General features: G+C 34.7%; 1 protein-coding gene across 2 annotated transcripts in view; it reads right to left on the reverse strand.

The window, feature by feature from the left end:
- Window positions 1-19,551, reverse strand: part of CNTN1 (contactin 1) — a 266,848-nt gene that overhangs the window by 188,746 nt on the left and 58,551 nt on the right. For both annotated transcript variants that reach the window (XM_081131031.1, XM_081131033.1), the window contains exon 2: window positions 13,708-13,752. The gene's annotated coding sequence lies outside the window, so the exon portion shown is untranslated. The remainder of the gene's footprint in view (window positions 1-13,707; window positions 13,753-19,551) is intronic.

A 19,551-nucleotide genomic window follows, 5' to 3' on the forward strand; every position in this document is an offset into this window, starting at 1 on the left:
TTTAATAACTTTTGATTCAGTCAGGGTATTTCAGAAAAACAATAAAAGCAACAGAATTATATTACATGTATTATATATTATATATATAATATGTATATTATATAGAAAATGTGTGTATACTATGTAGACTATATGTATAATAGTAGCAAAATCTGTATAATATACAGAAAATATATTTTTCTAGACTATATATGTTGAATATATATGTTTATATATTTAAAGAAATTTTTTTAAGGAACTGGCTCACATGATTGTGTGTGTATAGCTGGCAAATAAGAAATCCCTAGGGCAGGTTAGAAGGCTGGGAATGAGACAGGAGCTGATGCTGCAGATTTCAGGGACAATTTCTTCTCTGAGAAACTTCAGTGTTTTCTCCTAAGGCCTCCAACTGATTGGGCGAGGCATTCTTACATTAGGGAGGGTAATCTGTGATACTTAAAACTGATTTTAGATGCTAACCACATCTACAAAATACCTTTATAGTAACATATTAGATTAGTGGTCTATTAAATAACTGGGTACTATAGCCTAGCTAAATTGATTAACCATCAGAACTGCTCTATATCTATAGAACAAAAATCAAATTTTCTCTTGGTATTTAAGGATTTCCATTATTTAACTCAATTTCTCTCTCCTAATTCTTCTCTCTGCTTTGGGTGAGACTCATTTTTCAATTTCCATCATTTTGTGAAGTTTTCCCCAATCACTCATCTTCACAAGAAGTCCTTTCCCTTCTTTGTTCTTGTAGTCACTGTGACTTTCTTGCATTCTCTTGTGTTATAATTCTCTGTACATGTACTAATTTGTACATCTTGATTGCAAAGGCTGTACTTTCTTTTCTTTCTATCCCCTAAAGAGACTTTTCGCCATGGCACTCAAGAGACAATCTGCTGAATTTATTATCTACCAGTAAAAAGTTTTAAATAATGGTTTATTAATGAGATAGCACTTTGTTTAAAGGAATAACATTTTAAAAGTGTAGCACATTGGCAAATTGTCCATTCCTTGTTTTCATAATAATATGATTTACTGAAAAATGCAATATTTAACAAATAAGATATTTAATATTTTTAGGAATATATCAAACAGGGTAAAATACCAGGTGGACATATTTTTAATGCAAATATTATGAGTTCAGTTTCATTTAAATGATATATTTTCTCACCATCCATTCAAGAGAAAAAGAACACATTCATTTTCAAATTCAAGGGGCAGCCTATAAAACAGCAGGAACTTGGGCCATTCAGCCATCCATTTATCTTAAGAGGAATAAAACACTATTCCACTCTGTACTGGCTGGCACAACTCTTCTCCAACAAGCCACTATTTAGATATAAAAACAAACTGGCCTTTGTCTTCTGTTTATGCTGTCACCGGGGCATTGCTCTCAAAGCACTTCACCAACCCAGGAATAAATAATGTTGCTGTCTCTTACAGGCATAATTTAAAAATATGCATGAAAAGTGTTGCTCAACGAGCATATTTATCTTACTTGTTTTCCCTGTTGTGCAACAATAGGGATATTAAACTAAATCTCTTAATTTGTTCAAGATTTTAAACATTTTCTCATTTTGCATACATCCAGGTAAAATTCTAAACTGTGGAACCTTTATTAGATATATGTATAAAAGAAGTGATCTAAATGTATTCCTATGAGGTTACCCCTTGTTCCTCCTTCATCCAGTGTTTACATTTCTACTCTAATAGGGTAGATGTGAATGGCAGAAGCAATTATGTTACAGATGCAAGAATAAAAATGAGGACTTGGTCAGAGGAAGCAGCAAGGATGGACTGGTATAATCTCCCTGAGTAGGTGAGAAAGGAGGGCAGGAAAGGTTTCGTTCAGTTGAGCGTTGGAATAGAATCCATATTTTCCAGAATGATAAGGTGAGGGACAGGGGAGTTATTTCAGGAAGAGAAAGCCACATAAAAGAAGCCCTTGGGAATGACATAGCCTGGCTTATTTTATTTAAAGAATTGTAGATGGTTTCCTTTGCTGTGCAAAACTTTTAAGTTTGATGTAGTTCTACTTGTTTATTTTTAAAAGACAACCTACTGAATGGAAGAATGACACACCTGATAAGGGGTTAATATTCCAAACTAACACACACATGAAAACACAAAACAAACAATCCAATTAAAAAATGGTCAGAGGATCTAAATAGACACATACAGGAGACCAATAGACATATGAAAAGATGCTCAGCATCACTAATCATCAGAAAAATGCAATTTAAAACAACAAAGAGTTATCACCTCACACCTGTCAGAATGGTTATCATCAACAAATAGAAAATGTTGGACAGGATGTGGTGAAAAGAGAACCTTCTTGCACTGTTGGTGGGAATGCAGATTGGTGCAGCCACTATGGAAAACAGTATGGCGTTTCCTCAAAAAATTAAAAATGAAACTGCCTTATTCCACTTGTGAATTTATATGAAGAAATCCAAAACACTAATTCGAAAGAATATATGCACCCCCGCAGTCATTGCAGCGTTATTTACAATAGCCAAGATATGGAAGCAACCCAAGTGTCCATCAATAGATAAGTAGATAAAAAAGTGGTGGTACGTATATACAATGGAATGTTACTTGGCCTTAAAAAGAATATAGTCTTACTATTTGAGACAGCATGTATGGACCTAGAGGATATTATGTTAAGTGAATAAGTCAGAGAAAGACAAATACCATATGATTTCACTTACATGTGGAATCTAAAGAACAGAGTAAACAAAGAAAACTGAAAGAGATCCATAGACACAGAGAACAGACCTATGGTTGCCAGAGGGGAGGAGGTTGAGGTCTGGGTGAAAAGGTGAAGGGATTAGGAAGTACAAATGGGTAGTTACAAAATAGACAGCAAAATAGACAGATGTAAATTACAGCATAGGGAATATAGTCAATCATATCATAATAGCCATGTAAGGTGCCGGGTGGGTACTTGAAATAACAGGGAGAACACTTTGTAAAGTAAATGACTGTCTACCCACTAAGCTGTACACATGAAACTAATACAAAATAAAATTGTAATTTAAAAATAAAAAATGGCAGAGAATAAACATAAGGTAGAATGGAAGAGAAAGGCATTATATTCCTTTTTAAAATTCTAAACTAAGTTTTATTATTTTTTATTTAAATTTTATTTTTCAATTATAGTTCATGCTCATGCTCAACTTTAAAATGTACAAGGCATTATTTTCCATCCTGTGAATTTCAAAATTTGATACTCATGTCACATGTGCTTCATAATCCAGTTTCACGTTTTCTATACCACCTGAATTTATTCACCCAGTAGGTGCTGAATAAATATTTATGTAGTGAATGCACAAGTGAATAATATTTCCTACGTGTCTATATGCAAGGAACTTAACCAAAGTTTATGGAGAATAAACACCAACAGCTATAATGGAAAAAAAAATCAAAACAAATGCAATCAAGACCTCACAGTTAAATAAGAAATATATTCATTGTAAATCAAGATAGAAAGCAATGTAGAGGACATCTTTGGAAACTAAGAACTTATTTCCAACATGCAGATAAGCCTGTGTCCTCAATGCTCTCTGTACCTGCTCTGCTCAGCCCTACTTTACTGCTTGGTTTACAACATTTCCCCTGCGCTGCCTTCTTGAATGCTTTAATTTCCTTTTTCATATTTAGATTTCACCTATGTCAAAGAGAAGAGAAGATTAAGAATAGTGATTCAATGTCTATTTGCCAAGCATTCCAAGTATTTTATATAAAACATCTTATTTAAACTTCACAACTTCTGAAGTGAATAAACTACGCATGGCCCCTTGTCTTACCACGACATCCATGCCTGATTCAAAGAGGTGCAATAATACTTCATGAAAATATAATCAGTGAATGGAGGAGCTGAAAGCTGAGCCCTGCTCTGTCTCCTTTCTCCCCAAAGCTCTGCTCACTTGTTATTTTCTCTAGGAGACATTCTGTCAGGACACCATCCTCAAAAGAGAGTCGTCTCCTTCCTCTCAATGTCTATGATCATCACCCTGCACCCTAACACTTAACTTTTTTCTAATGATTCTTCAGGTTAATTTCATTCTCTCATGTGAAGCATGTAACCTTTGATGGATAGAACCACGATTTATGTTTTTTCTCACCACCCATGAATCTCCAAACAGTGCTGATCACATAACAAGTGTTTGAAACATCCACTGATTGATTAAGCTGCGTCTTCACAAGTTTTGTCCCTTACTTCACTTCAATATAACTCTCTCCCCCAGTGATGAATCGCCAACCACCATCAGTGTGGGCAGGTTACTTTATGCCATGTAATGTCTAAAAGGAAGAGGCAGGGATTCTCTGGAGGCAATCCTAGGCTGGCTGAGAATAACAGTCCAGCCCTTAGTTGCTGCAAAGGGGTATCCCTGAAGTTTGCATTTAGACCACTGTTGGGAAATTGGAAGAAATGGTTTTCTGGGATTTTTCAACACAGAAAAGATTTGAATGGAAGCTTCAGAAACAGTTAGAGAGAAGAATTTATGGAGAAATAAGAGATTGACACTGCCCTCCTCCTCTGTTCAGTGGTGGCAGGGGTAGGAGAGGTAGACAGAAAACTCCCCCTTGAGATTTGCTGGTGATTTTGAATGTGGAATTCGGACTCACTGTACCTGCTTGCAGGTTACTGAGCAGCAGAGTCCCAGATCTCTGCAGTGCTGCCAGGGCCTGGGGACTGGACATTTGTGAGATGCCCAAAAAGTACAGACAGGGAGAAGAGGGCAAAGTCCACTCTAGTTTCCTATGGGACTTAGTGGTGCACCGAGAAAACCATGAGTTTCCTGTTACTTTAGACAGTCCACAGACCACAGTTGGAAGCTCTCATCTAGGGATCAAAGTCTTGTAAGCAGTATCTTGGTAGAATGAAGTAAATATCATAGAGGTGGTAACAGCTCACGTGGGATAAGAGGGGAATGCAACTCTTATCCATAAGATTGCCCACCTCCGGAAGTCATGGAGGAGACTCACTGGCTCCTGAAAGTCATCTATTATGCTTTAGAGGCAGCAAAGGGCATCAGCTGGATATGACAAATGCCAAAGACCAACAGGATGTGGGCCTTAAGAGCAGGAGTCATACACACTGTACAAGTCTTACATATACTAGAATTTGCACCTTTGAAAGACTCTCAGAAACATGGTGAGAAAAATGCCACCCATTTTCTGTTTTATAAATGCAATATAATCTGACACTAGCTTCATCAGTAGCTGGTACACTCTATGGCATATATAACACTTGTCTTCCTAAAGGCACAATTATTTAATTCATATGAATTTGTGCCAAGTCAGATTCTTAGTACCTCATATTTAATACAATTACATTTTCAAGTTTAAATGAGGAATTTTATATTTACATCTGAAATATATTATCTTGTTGGTTTGAGCTCATTTTTATAATTGTTGCAATAAGTTTGGATACTAATTCAGTCCTTAGAAATATTAGTTACTGGGTTATATAATAGCAATTTGTTGTTATATTTAACTTTAATTATTCCATTTTTGCACTCTACTCTGCAGTTTGTGATTTAGGCTACTACTTTCATTGTATAAACCTAGAACTACAGCTCCGATGCCAGATCTAACAAAGCACAAAAAGGAGAAAAATATAGATGTCATAAGTGCTAAGTAATAAATAAAATCTTAGCAAATCTAGTTCCAAACAAATTAAAAGAATATTCTTTTGGGTGAAAGAGCAGTTTCATGTTAGGAAACCTATGGGTTTATTATAACACTGTGTAGTAAAGAGAGATTTAATGTGGACCCTCGAGAGGAGAGAACACAGACGCTGAGTACTGAAGGACATGCAGCCACTGGACTCACTCCGTAGATGAAGTGCATGCTATTAACAACAGCCCTGGGCAGCACTCAAGTGTGAGCTTGAGCAAAATAACAGATTTATACAAGTCATGGGTCTGTGGCAGTATTTCAAGATTAGATGGATCTAGGAATGTTAAAGTAGGAAATATCAGTGGTGTAAATTTAAAGAGTAAGAACCTCACAAATGTTCATAGCCTCTTTTCTAGTGAAATACACATAACTATAGAAATATCACAACAGTGTTAACAGTAAAATTATTTTTAAGGGGAACATTAGGAAAAAACTTCTGTAACCATGAGAAATGGCCAAGTTATATAAAGTATAACATTAATATAATGTTTTTGAAGAATTTGTAACATGGGGTGTTTCAAAAATGAAATACACACAATATTAAGATGAAGTAAAAAAATAGAACATCAAAATTTTTGTATATATGGCTTCAAAATATCTCAAGATGTTAACAAAAGCCTATCTACAAGATATGAGGATATGATTTGTTTCTTTCACTTTCCAAGTTTTTCAAAATAAGTGCATTTTTTTAAATTAAAGGGCTCCTATTATAAAGCACTTGCACATTTACTTGCTCTGATTGTTACAATGATATTTTCCTCATTTCCCCCTTCTGCACATGAGGAGCATTGAATGTCTTGCTTATACTCTTATAGGTTTCAGTGGAAATCTGGAACTCAAACTTAAGTTTCTTTAGGTTCTTTTCACTGCAACACATAAAAATGTATCTTGCCTCTGACAGTTGTCAGTCTGTTCCACATAACGCATAGATACACACAACAGTGTGGTGACAGCCAGAGGGAAAGAGGGGGGTAGGTAGGTGAAGGTGGACAAAGGTGGGGGGACTGGGGACAGAAAGAGAGTTTGCTTGGGGCAATCAGCACAGGATGCAGTATGCATATGATGTTTTATTGAGTTGTACATGTGAAACCTATATAGATTTGAAAACCAATGTCACCCCAATAAATTCAATTAATAATTATATATATATATAATTATTATATATATATATATATATATATATATATATATATATATATATATATAATCATCCTGAAAAATGTTTCTTGCCTCACCATTTATGGGGAACAAATAAACCCATCATTTCTAGTGTTCATTAAAATTTTTAAGCTATTTAAGTGTTATTGACATGTGATTTAGTAATCAAAATGCAAATATATTAATTAGAATTTTATCTCTTTTCCTTGTCAAGCTTCTTCTTAGAATAATGACATTAGCATGAAAGCAGTAAGTCATACAAAAAAAATTAAAAATAAGATTATATTATCTATGTATAGAAAACTCATTCTCAAAGTAATCACTAAATCTATTAATATTTATGTGTAAGGCATTATGATGAATAATCTGTGAAGGCTTGATGTACAAGGCATAACTCTCTTCCCTTGCAGGTTTTATAATCTCACTTTGGGTATATATGTAGAAAAAATTACAATAAAGGCTTAACTAGAAATTAAGAATAGAGGAAAAGGGAGGAAATTAAAATATATTAAATGTCTACTATGTAGTGGGTACCAGTAGGCACTTAACATATGTCATCACATTAATTCTCATAGCAGCAGGATGTGTGATGTATCTGATGAAGCAGAACATAAAGAGAAGAAGCTTCTCTATAGAAAGAACCTTTTAAAGGTAATTTTGTTTGTCCCTAGTAAGCTAGTAACTACCTATTTCCCTGAGGAAGGTAATAATAGAGCGTTTTATGACTTGCTAAATTATGGCTCGCTCCCCTGTGGGTCACTGAGTAAATTTCCTGAGCAGTTACTTGTGGTTGGAGAAGGATCCCTTTGTCATTTGATGTTTTTGGAACCTCTTTGAAGGAATTCTGTTTCTGATTGAGGCTGTTGGCAGGAAAGGATATCAGGAGGCTTACAGAGGTCACCATGAGTCAAGGGAGAGCGTAGGCATTGACCCAAGCTCAGAACCATGGTTTAGAGGTTACTGAGAAAAGCCTGAGGCTGGCAGACTTTCCTCTCCTGGCCACTATACGATGGTGGACATCGTAGGAACAATGGCTGAGCTTCTTCTAGATCATCAATTTTCAACTGGTGTGCCACAAGAATTTTTAAAACATGCAATACCTGACTATTTAGTAGGGGCACTGACCACTTTTCCCTTAAGTTGTTAAATAAAAAAATAACAGCCAACACAACAATAGTCATCCAGTGTGAATAAATAAAAATTATACCTTTTCTTTTTTGTCAGATCAGCAAAATTACATTTTTTGGTGTGCCTCAGGATTTTAAGTTTATGTGTGTTATGAGAGGAAAAAAGCTTGAAAACTGCTGTTCTAGATAATAGATGAAATCATGAAATCTAAAAGTGTGCAGGGATTGGATGCAATCAGGAAATCCTTGCAGCAGTACAAAATCACCAGTTAGAATGTGATGGGGAACTGGTTTTCCATAGCAGCTCCATAGGTAGTGATAGAAAATAATGGGTGGACTTTCCAGTTTTCTCTCTGCTTGGGATTTGGAAGCAGAGCAGACTACCTGAGCTAGAGTAATCCTCTGGGAATCTTGGGCCATGGGAGTGGGGATAGAGAGGGGTTCAAGAAGTAGACAATGGACAAACTAATATGAGCATGCCAAGAAGTATGATTGTACTTGAATTCCAGTTGTTTTTCATTTTTTATATTTTTTTATTAACTGTGCCCTGACCAGGAATCAAGCCCACAACCTTGCCTTATCTCATCAGGACTTTAACCAACTGAGCAACCTGGTCAGGGTTGTTTTTAATTTTTTTTGTGGTGAGATGAAGGCTCAGAAAAGATATATAACTTGTCTAAAGATTCACAGCCAGTAATTCAAATCAATTCTGTTTGGTACTAATCTACTCTGCTCAAAAGAGATACCACAAAACAGTATATATTTTTCAGATAAACTTATGCATCCAGCAAAACATAGTAAATTACTATATGCTAATCATTAGTAAAATGTTTTTCTTAAACTCCACATGAATGTCATCGTGTAACTCTGGGGGAAAATAAAGCCTATGTTTGCTTTCTTAAAATTCACAGTATTTTTTTTTTTTTAATTGAATCTCAGGCACTAAATCCCCTGTACATTCTTGGATTTCCTTTTGAAGAAGAAAATTGAAGAAGAAATTCTTGTTTTGATGAAATGGAATAAAGAATCATGAGATTTTCTTACATTAGTCATGCTTGAAAAATAAGTCTGGAACCACTTAATATCTATTTTAATATCTATTCTGTAATCCATTCTAACATAATTGATGAGAATTTCAAGTTATTAAACATCCAAAATAATTCAATTGTGCAAAGGAAATAACAAGGAGAGCCTGCCAAAATTTACTATAATAAACAGCCTTTAATGACATTGTGAAATACACGAAGGACTGTAACACTTTTCCCAGTGTTCCCAAAAGTGCCAAGCAGAATAGTGAGTACATATTTAGTGCTAAGCAAATTACTTTTGATTGATGATAGCTGCCAAGTCCTGAGTAAACTATAGCACTTAGGAGAGTTCATGGAGTTGTTAAAAATCTTGTCTAATGGAGCAAATCCTTGTGACATCCATGGAAGTCCCACAGAATTATTGAGAATTTTATACAAGTAGAAACACTTCCAACTTGTAAAGGAATCAGAAGGATATGATGTAAGACAGTCTTAATATGCCATTGCTGGCTTTCAAAATTAAAAGGAACCCAATGCCAGGGCTGCATCTGGAAGTTCTAACCCTCAAGTTAGAGCCAGCAAACAAAACCAGATCAGTCCTACAACCACAAGGAACTGAACTCTGCCAACTCAAATGAACAAGGAACTGACTGAATCCTCCCCTAGAGCCTTCAGAATGAAATGCATCTTGCCTACACTTTGATTTTGATCTGGTGACACTTGTATTGGACTTCTGACCTACAGAACTATAAGATGATAAACCTGTGCTATTTTATGACACTAAGTATGTGGTGATTTGTTATGGCAGCAATAGAAAATAGCACATTAAACATACTTATTTTTTTCTGAATCAGCTCATTCCAATATAATGTATATATATATATCTTTGTAAGACTGTGTCTCCTGTCATGTTTTTTTCAGCCTACTCTCAAGTCTATTTTATTCTTTACAAATTCTTTGTAATTTTTAAATAGTTTTTCTTTGGAAATTTCTCTTTGAAGCACTGAATTTGGGCTTATACTTCAAACAGTTTATTTTGCCTTTATCCGATGACTGTGAGTCTGGAACAACTTAAATTATTGATAAAGTTTGTTGGTTAACACAAGTAAATTCTGCCACCAAACCTCAGTGAAGGCTGCCTAATAGTTCTGAATTCTAAGGGTGAATCTGTGTTCCTCCACTCAGTGGAAAAATCTAGATAGGCATGTTTCTTTGATGTACCTTCTCAGAGGTAGGTTTATTTCCTATAGACCCTGACTCTTAGAGTGTTGTCATTGAGGATCCTGGTTTTCTGAGATTCTTCTATTTGACTCCAACTAGAGTTAGCCAAGTAGCTAGGCTTCATCTTCTGTTCCAAGCTTTGCCCTTGCTTACTCTCAGGGCTGCCACTTTCATTTCACTTTTCTCCCCTTTGGATTCTTTCTGACCATTTCAGAAAAGCACTTTTTTAAAGTCTTATGTTTTTAGAGTTTTTCATTTAACAGCTTCCAGAAAAGGAATTCTCCATATATATATGGAAAAAAAAATATATATATATATATATATATTTTAATATATCTTTATTGATTTCAGAGAGAGGAAAGGAGAGGGAGAGATAGAAACATCAATGATGAGAGAGTCACTGATCAGCTGTCTCGAGCCCACAACCTGGGCATGTGCCCTGACCGGGAATCGAACCCCAATCGCCTGGATCCTAGGTCAACGTTCAACACTGAGCCACGCCCGGCCGGGCTCCATATATTTTTAAACCTACCCAAATTTATTCTTAAAAGTTGAAATAATACATTTCATGGCCTATACAACAAGAACTTTACACTTTAAGTAAAACACCAAAGTAATAGCTTTTCCACTCAACTTCTTAATGCATTTAACAAGTACCATTCTTGACAGCACCAATGTCAAGAAAAGTAAGTAGCAAGCCACAGGTAATACATTTCACATTTAAAATCCCTATCTTCTAAAAATATACTGATAGAACTATATAAAGACTTTCCTCCATACTCTAAATACAGAAAATATCAAATATCATTGTCTCTGAGAATCAAATTCTAAGAAATTCAAAGGCTACCACTGCAATCTTTGTACTGCCTTTATACTTTCAGTAAACAGAATTAACCTCAAATATACATTTAGAAAGTATATCTTCTCTTACATTTATAAACTAAAGATCCAAATTTCCTTGATAATACTTATGAACAATCTTGATCCACTCAAATAACTATGTATGGCGTCACACGGGTACTAGACTTATCGGGGTGTTCACAAGTTATGTAAGTGTCTAATCACTATGTTGTACACTTTACTACAATATTGTATATTAAATGTAATTGGGGGGGAAAAGTCTGGGTCCACTCCATCAGAAGTAATCCCATTTTTTATGCTTCCATAGCAAGGGATTACACTATGCTTTAATAATTTGCTTACATATTTTTATTAGACTATGAACATCTTGAAAAGATAAGTCATATCTACTAAAAGTATTGTGGTAGGGCCAGAATTTAGCACTGAATTTATCTACTGAATAAATAATTGATGAATTTATTCTGAATGAAGATGTTGATTAAATGTAAGAAGGTTATAATTCTGGAGCACATATGATTTCATCCTATATTTTTTCTAATATTAGAAAAAAATTGTTACAGTATTATAAAAACATTACAGTATTGTAGGCCAGCATTACAGACAGACATCACTCCAAATGAAGTAACTTACAGCCTAAGTAGAGCTTCCCTTCTTTCTTTCTCTCCCTGTTTATCATCTAATTTATGTGTTTCATTTCACAGTGAGTGAATGAGCATTTTTATTTTGAAATAAAATTGATTTTAAATTGTATTTTACCTGGAGCATTGTTAACAGGATAATGATAGTGCCCAAAGGTGGAAAAAATATGCTTAAAGTGAGGAAAGTAACTCCAGAGTTAAGTTTTAAGTAATTTGCATTTACTTACTTTTAAAAAATAACCATTACATTGTCAAACAAAGAAATAAACAAACCTCAAATGAACAAAATCTTTGAGAATTTACTTAGGCGTAGAAGGCAAGATTATTATACAGGTTGCATCATCTCACATATATACTTTTCAATCTTATATAGCTCTATTTCATTTTTAAAATGTTCAACTGAAAATGGTGTTTAAAATATCCTAACCAGAATATATTGGAAAGAATAAATAAGCTGTTGATGAAAATAGATAAAATAAAGTAAAAAATACATCATCAGCCCCATGTGCTTCTATTTTTATCCTAATCCTTTCATAGTAATCCACCCACTCTAAAGCCTTTAATAAATACTGTTCATGGAATTAGCATCCAATCATCACCTCTTTTCTTTATTTAACTTTCTATGTCCTACAGAATATATAAATGTAAAGCCCCATCAATATTTCCAATGCAAAACAGAGAATTCAAACTCATTCTGTTCTCTAACAAAAAAAGTTTTGAAATTGTTTTCCCTTTTGCCATAGGAGCAAACTTAAAACCATCTCTGTTCCTCCTTTATTCCTTGTACCCAATCTATCATAAAGAACTGTCATAGCTGCTCGTGTTCATGTCTTCTGGCAATAGCATGCCCCTCTATCTCCACGCTTCTATCAGCATTAGGCCATCATTTCATGCCTTGACAGGATTTGATACTTTTCAACAACAAGTCCCCCAAATTCTAGTATTTTTTGTTAATTTTTTAAAACTGATATCATGACCAGATTGTGGCTTCTTATACTCAACTACAAGAGTAAAAATTGAACTTAGTGGTTTGCAGGTAGAGGACATTGGCAGGGAAACTAGAACAATCAATTTTAACCACCAAAATATGTCTGCAATCTGGTCATCTCAGTCGGCTCTGGTTTTACAATCTTTACTACATTTTCCTCAAATGCTCTTTATTCCAACTTGTCGCTCTAAGAGTGCCTATCTCTTTCATCTTTCACACTTTTGTTAGCAGTTTTCACACAGCAAAAAATTCCCTTCTCATTATCTCCTCAATCCAAAATTCACAAAATACTGCTTAACACTTACTTTTTCCAGGTAGTTTAACACAGTGGTGGGAAACCAAAACATGAGTGTTAGATAGACTCAGCTGGTAAGTATGTCCTTTACCAGCTGTATAACTTTACACAAGCCTCAGTTTTCTCATTGTAAACTGAGATTAATAACAACAATAATAATACATTTGTTTCATGAAATTTTGAGGATTACATGACATAAAACATATAAATAAAGTGCTTACTAGAGTGTCTGAATTATAACATTAACTAAACAGTATTGTTATTGCTGTCCCCATTCTTCTTACTATTAATTCAATGGCATGATCCCAACACACCATTCCACATTTGATAACTCATTCCAGCTCCTGTTAACTCAGCAATACTGAGCACTACACTATTCAATATTAATTTGTCTTTAATTGCTCTGTGTATTGCAAGGTGATTTATTGGTATGAATATTTTCAGAGTGAACACTGAGATGATATTTAACAAATAGTCATCAAGCAGTTTATCATATGTTTTGATTTTTTTATAATTGAAAAATAGTAGGAAAAGATAAAATGAAACCAATATCACTGAATGTTTATCATGGACCAGAAATTTTCTAGGCACTCAGTAACTAGAAATAGGTTTGAATATTCTATTACACAAAATTTTGCCACATATTTTTATTGCTTGAAACACACACATACACACACATACACACTTGCACCTCAAATAAACACCTTACCTTAATGTTCTGAATTCAGCTTCAGAAATGGTCCAAATTGGATATCTACAAACCAATAATTATGAAATTAGTAAGTTAGCTTACACATAAAGATGTTTCTACTTTTAGCAATGATTTTTAACATTTTCTACAATACATTAGTCACAGTTTAATCAACTAGAAGTTTATATTTGTAGTTTTGAACATTACAGTAAAGCTTGGGCATATTTGTAAAATATATTTATACGATCAGTATACACTTTTAAGCTAAAGGGATTTGACTTTTATGGCTTTCAAAGACTATTGATGGCTTATATTCTAAAAACCATCTTATTCAGCATTACTGAATTGTACTGAAAATAAAAGTGTATTGAAAATTAATATTTTAAGTAAGTGCCTAATAATAGCATAGCCCCATTTTATGATACTGAACACTAGACTGGAATTTATTTTAGAGGAGCCCAAATATACACCATATACACTGTAAATACACCATATGTATATGTGTGTATATCCCATATGTCTGTACACATATTAGTAAATAGACAGCATGGTAATACATACACACAGCTGTAAATTTAAGAAAAACAAACAGGTAGATCTGAAACATTTGGTAGAGGAAATCAAGTATTTGTAGGCAATTAAATGGATTGAATTCAACCTAGCTCAAGTGTTTGGATAAACTTGCATTTCAGTGATACTAACAACAATAACAGCAACAAAACTTCTGTGCTGAGTATTTGCTAAAGAGTCACAAAAATGGCATTGTTTAAATAGGTTTTTGAGAACAGAGTATAATCAGCATCTCTCACTTGATTGTAAACTCTCTGAGGGCCGAAACTGTATTCGTTTTACTGACTATTATATCCTTCGTCACAATGCTTGCACATAGTTGATACTCCCTCAAAATCTGTAATGAATGAATGAATGGTGGGAAAGGAAGAGGGAACTGGAAAGCATAAACACCCTCATGAAAGGGTACCATGTATAGTGTGCTAAGAATCACTGGAAAGGATCAAGTTTGCAAGTGAAATCATGAGTTTAGATTTAGACAAATTGTACTTGGATTGCTATTAGACCTTTAAGTGGAGATATTAGGTAAGAAATTTTAAATGTCTGAAGCTCAGAAACAGGACCTTGACTGGAGATATAAATGTGGAAGTCATAGGAATATCAGTAACATTGAAGCAATGGGAGTGGATGCAGTACATGTGGGGAGAATATAGATTAAGAATGTCAAGTGAACATTTGCAGGCTCTTACTATGTATTAATAACTGTTCTAGGGTTTTACATGTGCCAATGAAAATAATCCTCACAATAACCCCATAAAGAATATTCTACCTTTATTCCATTTTAAAGCTGAGAAGAAACAAAGCACAGATAAATTATATAACTTGCTCAAATTCACGCAGCTAGGAAATGGCAGATATAGGTTGTGATAGGCAGAATTCTAAGATGATCTCCCAAATTCCCAGCCCTTGGTATACACACTTTGTACAATTTCTTTTCCTTTGTGGGGAAAAACCTATAAATGTTGTGAGATATAATACCCAAGATTTAGTTACTAATCAGATGATTCTGAGTTAATTGAAATTAAAAGGAAGATCAGTCGATCCATTTAAAAGGAACTGGCCTTTCCTGATATCAGAGATGGGAAGTGTGAGAAGGCTCATGTAAAGGGCCATATGGCAGAGAATCACAGGTAGTTTCTTAGAGCTGAGAAAAGCCCTTGGCCAAAAGCCATCAACAAAATGGGGGCCTCAGTCCTATAACCACAAGAAATGGAATTCTGCCAACACCAGTGAGCTTAGAAGAATACCTCAAGCCTCACATAAGCCCTCAGACCAAGCCCACACCTTGAGATCAGCCTGTTAATGTCCTGCCTGAGCAGAGAACCCAGCTCAACTCCACCCAGACTTCTGACCTATAGAACTATAAGATACTAAATGAGTGTTGCTGTAACCACAGAGTTCATGGTAATTTGTTACACAGCGATTGAAAACTAATGCACAGAATTAAACCTAGGTAGTTAGTTTACATAACCTGTGCTGTTAAAGATGTAAGGTACAAGAGTTAGGAAAGTGAGAAGAGAGCCCTGAAGAATGCAAGCATTTAAAGAATGAACAAAAGAAAATGAACCAGCAAAAGAGACTGACAGGAACAACAGCAACAAAAAAAACAACACAGAGAAAAACTGAGGAGATTGTGGCATGGCAGAAGTCAAGAGGAAGGACCTGAGGAAGGAGGGGCCCTGAGTGAGCAAGAGTGTGGAAGGCTGCAGAGAGGAATGAAGTATGTTCACTGGGTTCAATAAAATAGAGGAGGCTGGTACTGGTTTTCCTCTGGTCCATTAAAGAAATGGAGTTGGCATTTCAGAACCCCTTTTGTTTGTTTAATGAAAGGGGAAAACTATGTTATGGGTTGAGGACAAGAGATGTTTTCCAGACACATTTTATTATTCAATATTTTCATACAGAATTATAGAGCTTTTCGTCAAGAATTAGACAAGCCTTGTCAATTACAGCAGACTTGAAAAGTAAAGCAACTGAAATATTGTTTTGTCACAAAATTGAACTTCAAGAATGAGCAATCTCTTATGTGACAGGGCAAAATCATATCCAAGTAATATTCTAAGGAATATTTCACCTTACAAAATGACTAATGAAAAATAATGGAAGGAAAAGAACAGAAAAGAAAGCATTTGATTTCCAAATCTCAGTTACTCTGACCATCTTTATTGCTACTCAAGGTAAAGGCATTCTTTTTTGTAAAAAAAATATAAGTAAATGAAATCAGATGCAGAAACCAAAATATAAACAGACATTAAATAAATCAATAAGTACCCATTTTGTCTAGAATAGAGTACAATTGAGAAAACACAGTGTACACAGATAATTAAATGTAGGGTCTTTTATGCTGCAAGAGTCTCCTAATGGAGTTGCTTTTAGGTTCTGTTACTCCAGTACTTCACTTTGGTGACTAATTTATGGAAGACAGAAATAACAATGACCAACCCTCCTCTTATCCCACGTAAGATATTAAAATAACAAAATTTATACTACATTTAATTTTCTAATACGTGGAGGAGAACTACTTGTCTCCAATGAAACATCAGGAAAAGTAGAGCAGAGTTTCCTCAGGGATCTCTGACACATCATACTCAAGATATGATTGGACCATATCAATGTCCCAACCTCAAGAGAGATTAATGTTTTCTGTTTTGCATGATCAAGGCAGGTGACCAATGGGATAGAGACCCAAATGTGAGAGCGCAGTATTAGTGGGTCTTCTGGTGGCTTACATGAAATCTCTCCATGTCTGACCTTGCTCCCTTGTCTCATCTAAGGCCTTTTGTCCTAGATATGGTTGTGAGTTCATCTGTTCCTAGCACTTTACCTATCTGTTCAAAGATGGCTTAAGAGGTCTAATACAGTCATTGCTTATATTCCAAGATTACCGTTCCTTTTGCTGCTCACTTACATTGCAAGGATCTTGAATTTGTTTCATATCCAATTTATTTTCATGTGTTTGGCTTCCACTTTTATCTGTTTATGGATGAGACAGTGCTTGCTAACAAAGGTATCCTTAGTAATAAGCATTTAATTGTTTTCTAGTGTAAGACAAAGCCTGATTCATTAATGAGTAATACCATCTCCATAAAGAAAAGAGATTTCTGTCATCCTTGCATCAAATTCTTTAAAGAAGAAAAGCCTATCCTTTGGTATAATCAGTTATTCCAAGAAACACATCACATTTTCCTACTCAATGAGCCCTGAACCTCTAACCCATAATAGGAGGCTTCAGATGAGTGCCTTGACCTCTCCTTGAAGTACTTCTCTTTTGATTCATAGAATTTTGAGATGGAATTTACAATGAGGCATGGTTATTTTTCCCCCTCAAAAAAAAGGACATTCTATGATAATATGAGACAAAAAAAGTATGAGAAACATTTTCAAATTGAATTTACATGTTGGGTATCTTAAAACCACATCATAATTTCCCATAGTATTGACAACTAAGTAATTTTTTGTCTGATATTTCAAATCTTTCATCTCAAATATTCCAAGTCCTAATGGCCTTAAGCTTCAAAGCCTAATCATTCAGATTATTTGTCATTTCTTTTCCCAGTTGGGATGCGCATGTAACAAATCTAGCTGTCATCTTTCTAGTATACCTGTCTTACACAAATTATGAAATAGGTGGCTTCTTGCCCAACCTTGATAACTTCTTATAATTTTCCCCAAAATATGGTTTTCGTCTTGGGCTCTACTTATTATACATACATATTTCACATCAGTTTTGGAATACTACAAATTCTAGTATATTTGAACATGCTGTTTGTTTCAGTGAGTGGTGCACCTGGTATAATAAGAGTGCAGAGTATCTCTTCCATCTCCCTGTACTCTATATCCCAGCATAAGCTATAGGCCCCAAAAAGACAACTTTTGAGCTTTGCAGTAATATGGTCTGGGAAAGGATATCAAATACCACATACAACACACTTTGTTCTGAAGTCCTTTCAGGAGAAAGATACATAGTCCAGAACATCTCAAAATCCAGGCTAAGTTCTACCCTTAAATTTGGGAGAACTACACCTATTCTGGGAAGAATTAACTTTCTAGCCTAAAATGAGTCCTCATAACAATGGCAGGAGAGGTGCCAGAGCTAGATGGCTCTACCATTTAACTCTTTCATAATCCAGCCAAAATGTATCCTGGTGTAGTTTGATTGAACCTAGATTTTGATGTCAGTAGAAAAGATATTGCTATAATCAATTTCTTCTTTTAAAAAGAGATTTAGCGCCCGGCCAGGCATGGCTCAGCAGTTGAGTGTCAACTTAGGATCCAGGCGATAGGTGTTCGATTCCCGGTCAGGGTACCTGCCCGGGTTGTGGGCTAGGCAGCCGATTGATGGCTCTCTCATCATTGATGTTTCTGTCTCCCTCTCCTTTCCTCTCTCTGAAATCAATAAAGATATATTTAAAAAAAAAAAAAAAAAGATTTAGCTTCTGCTCCCATTTTCATTTCACTCTTAGGATTTGCTATATTGGATCTCAGTTTTTCTTAGTGAGTCATCGTTGATAATAGGACAACTTAACTTTCATAACTTGACTCTTAAACACAAAGAATACGTGAAGTGAAAGCAAACTTCTTGGAGGATGTACCTATAATTAAAGTCCAAATCCCTGGCCAATGATATTTTGGACCTTGGAAAGCTGGATAAAAACAAATAAATCTCTTTTAAAGCTTGCTGTGTATTTTCTTGCTTTATACTAATTATACCTTTAGATGTAGCTGCACAACAAAATGACACCAGACAACTAACTTTTAAATGATGTTTCCTTGGTAGAATTCTTTTAAGTGGCAGGTTTAAAAAGGTGAGGAAGTTTAAATTCTTACTCATTTTAAAGAATGAAAAGTAACACAGAAGAAATTGTTAAATAATTCAAAACAAACAGATGGGGAATTGAGTATTAAATAGATTTTTGAAGGATGCATTGAATTAATTTGACATATTTTACTAAATAAAATTTTTTATAATAAAAATAGCTACTATTAATTGAGAAACTATTATTTACCAAGCTTTTAACTTACGTACATTATTATAAGACAAAAAAAATCTTACAAATATGAATTATATTTTATGTGAAATGTATAGTTTCAACTACTTGCTTTAATGAACAAAATAGGGACTCATAGAATTCCCCGAGTTTCAATAAAAAACAGTTTCCAACAGAGAACTACTTAGTCACTGTGCCCCTTCTGACTACGAAATGGGCCCACTATAATTTTTAATGTCAAAAGAAGGAAAAAGGTTAGTTGTTGAAAAATTATTTATAATAGGAAACATTTTCTAGGCAGTGC

Source organism: Miniopterus schreibersii (assembly GCF_964146895.1).
Source record: "Miniopterus schreibersii genome assembly, chromosome: 2".
In the NCBI taxonomy this organism is placed as follows: Eukaryota; Metazoa; Chordata; class Mammalia; order Chiroptera; family Miniopteridae; genus Miniopterus; species Miniopterus schreibersii.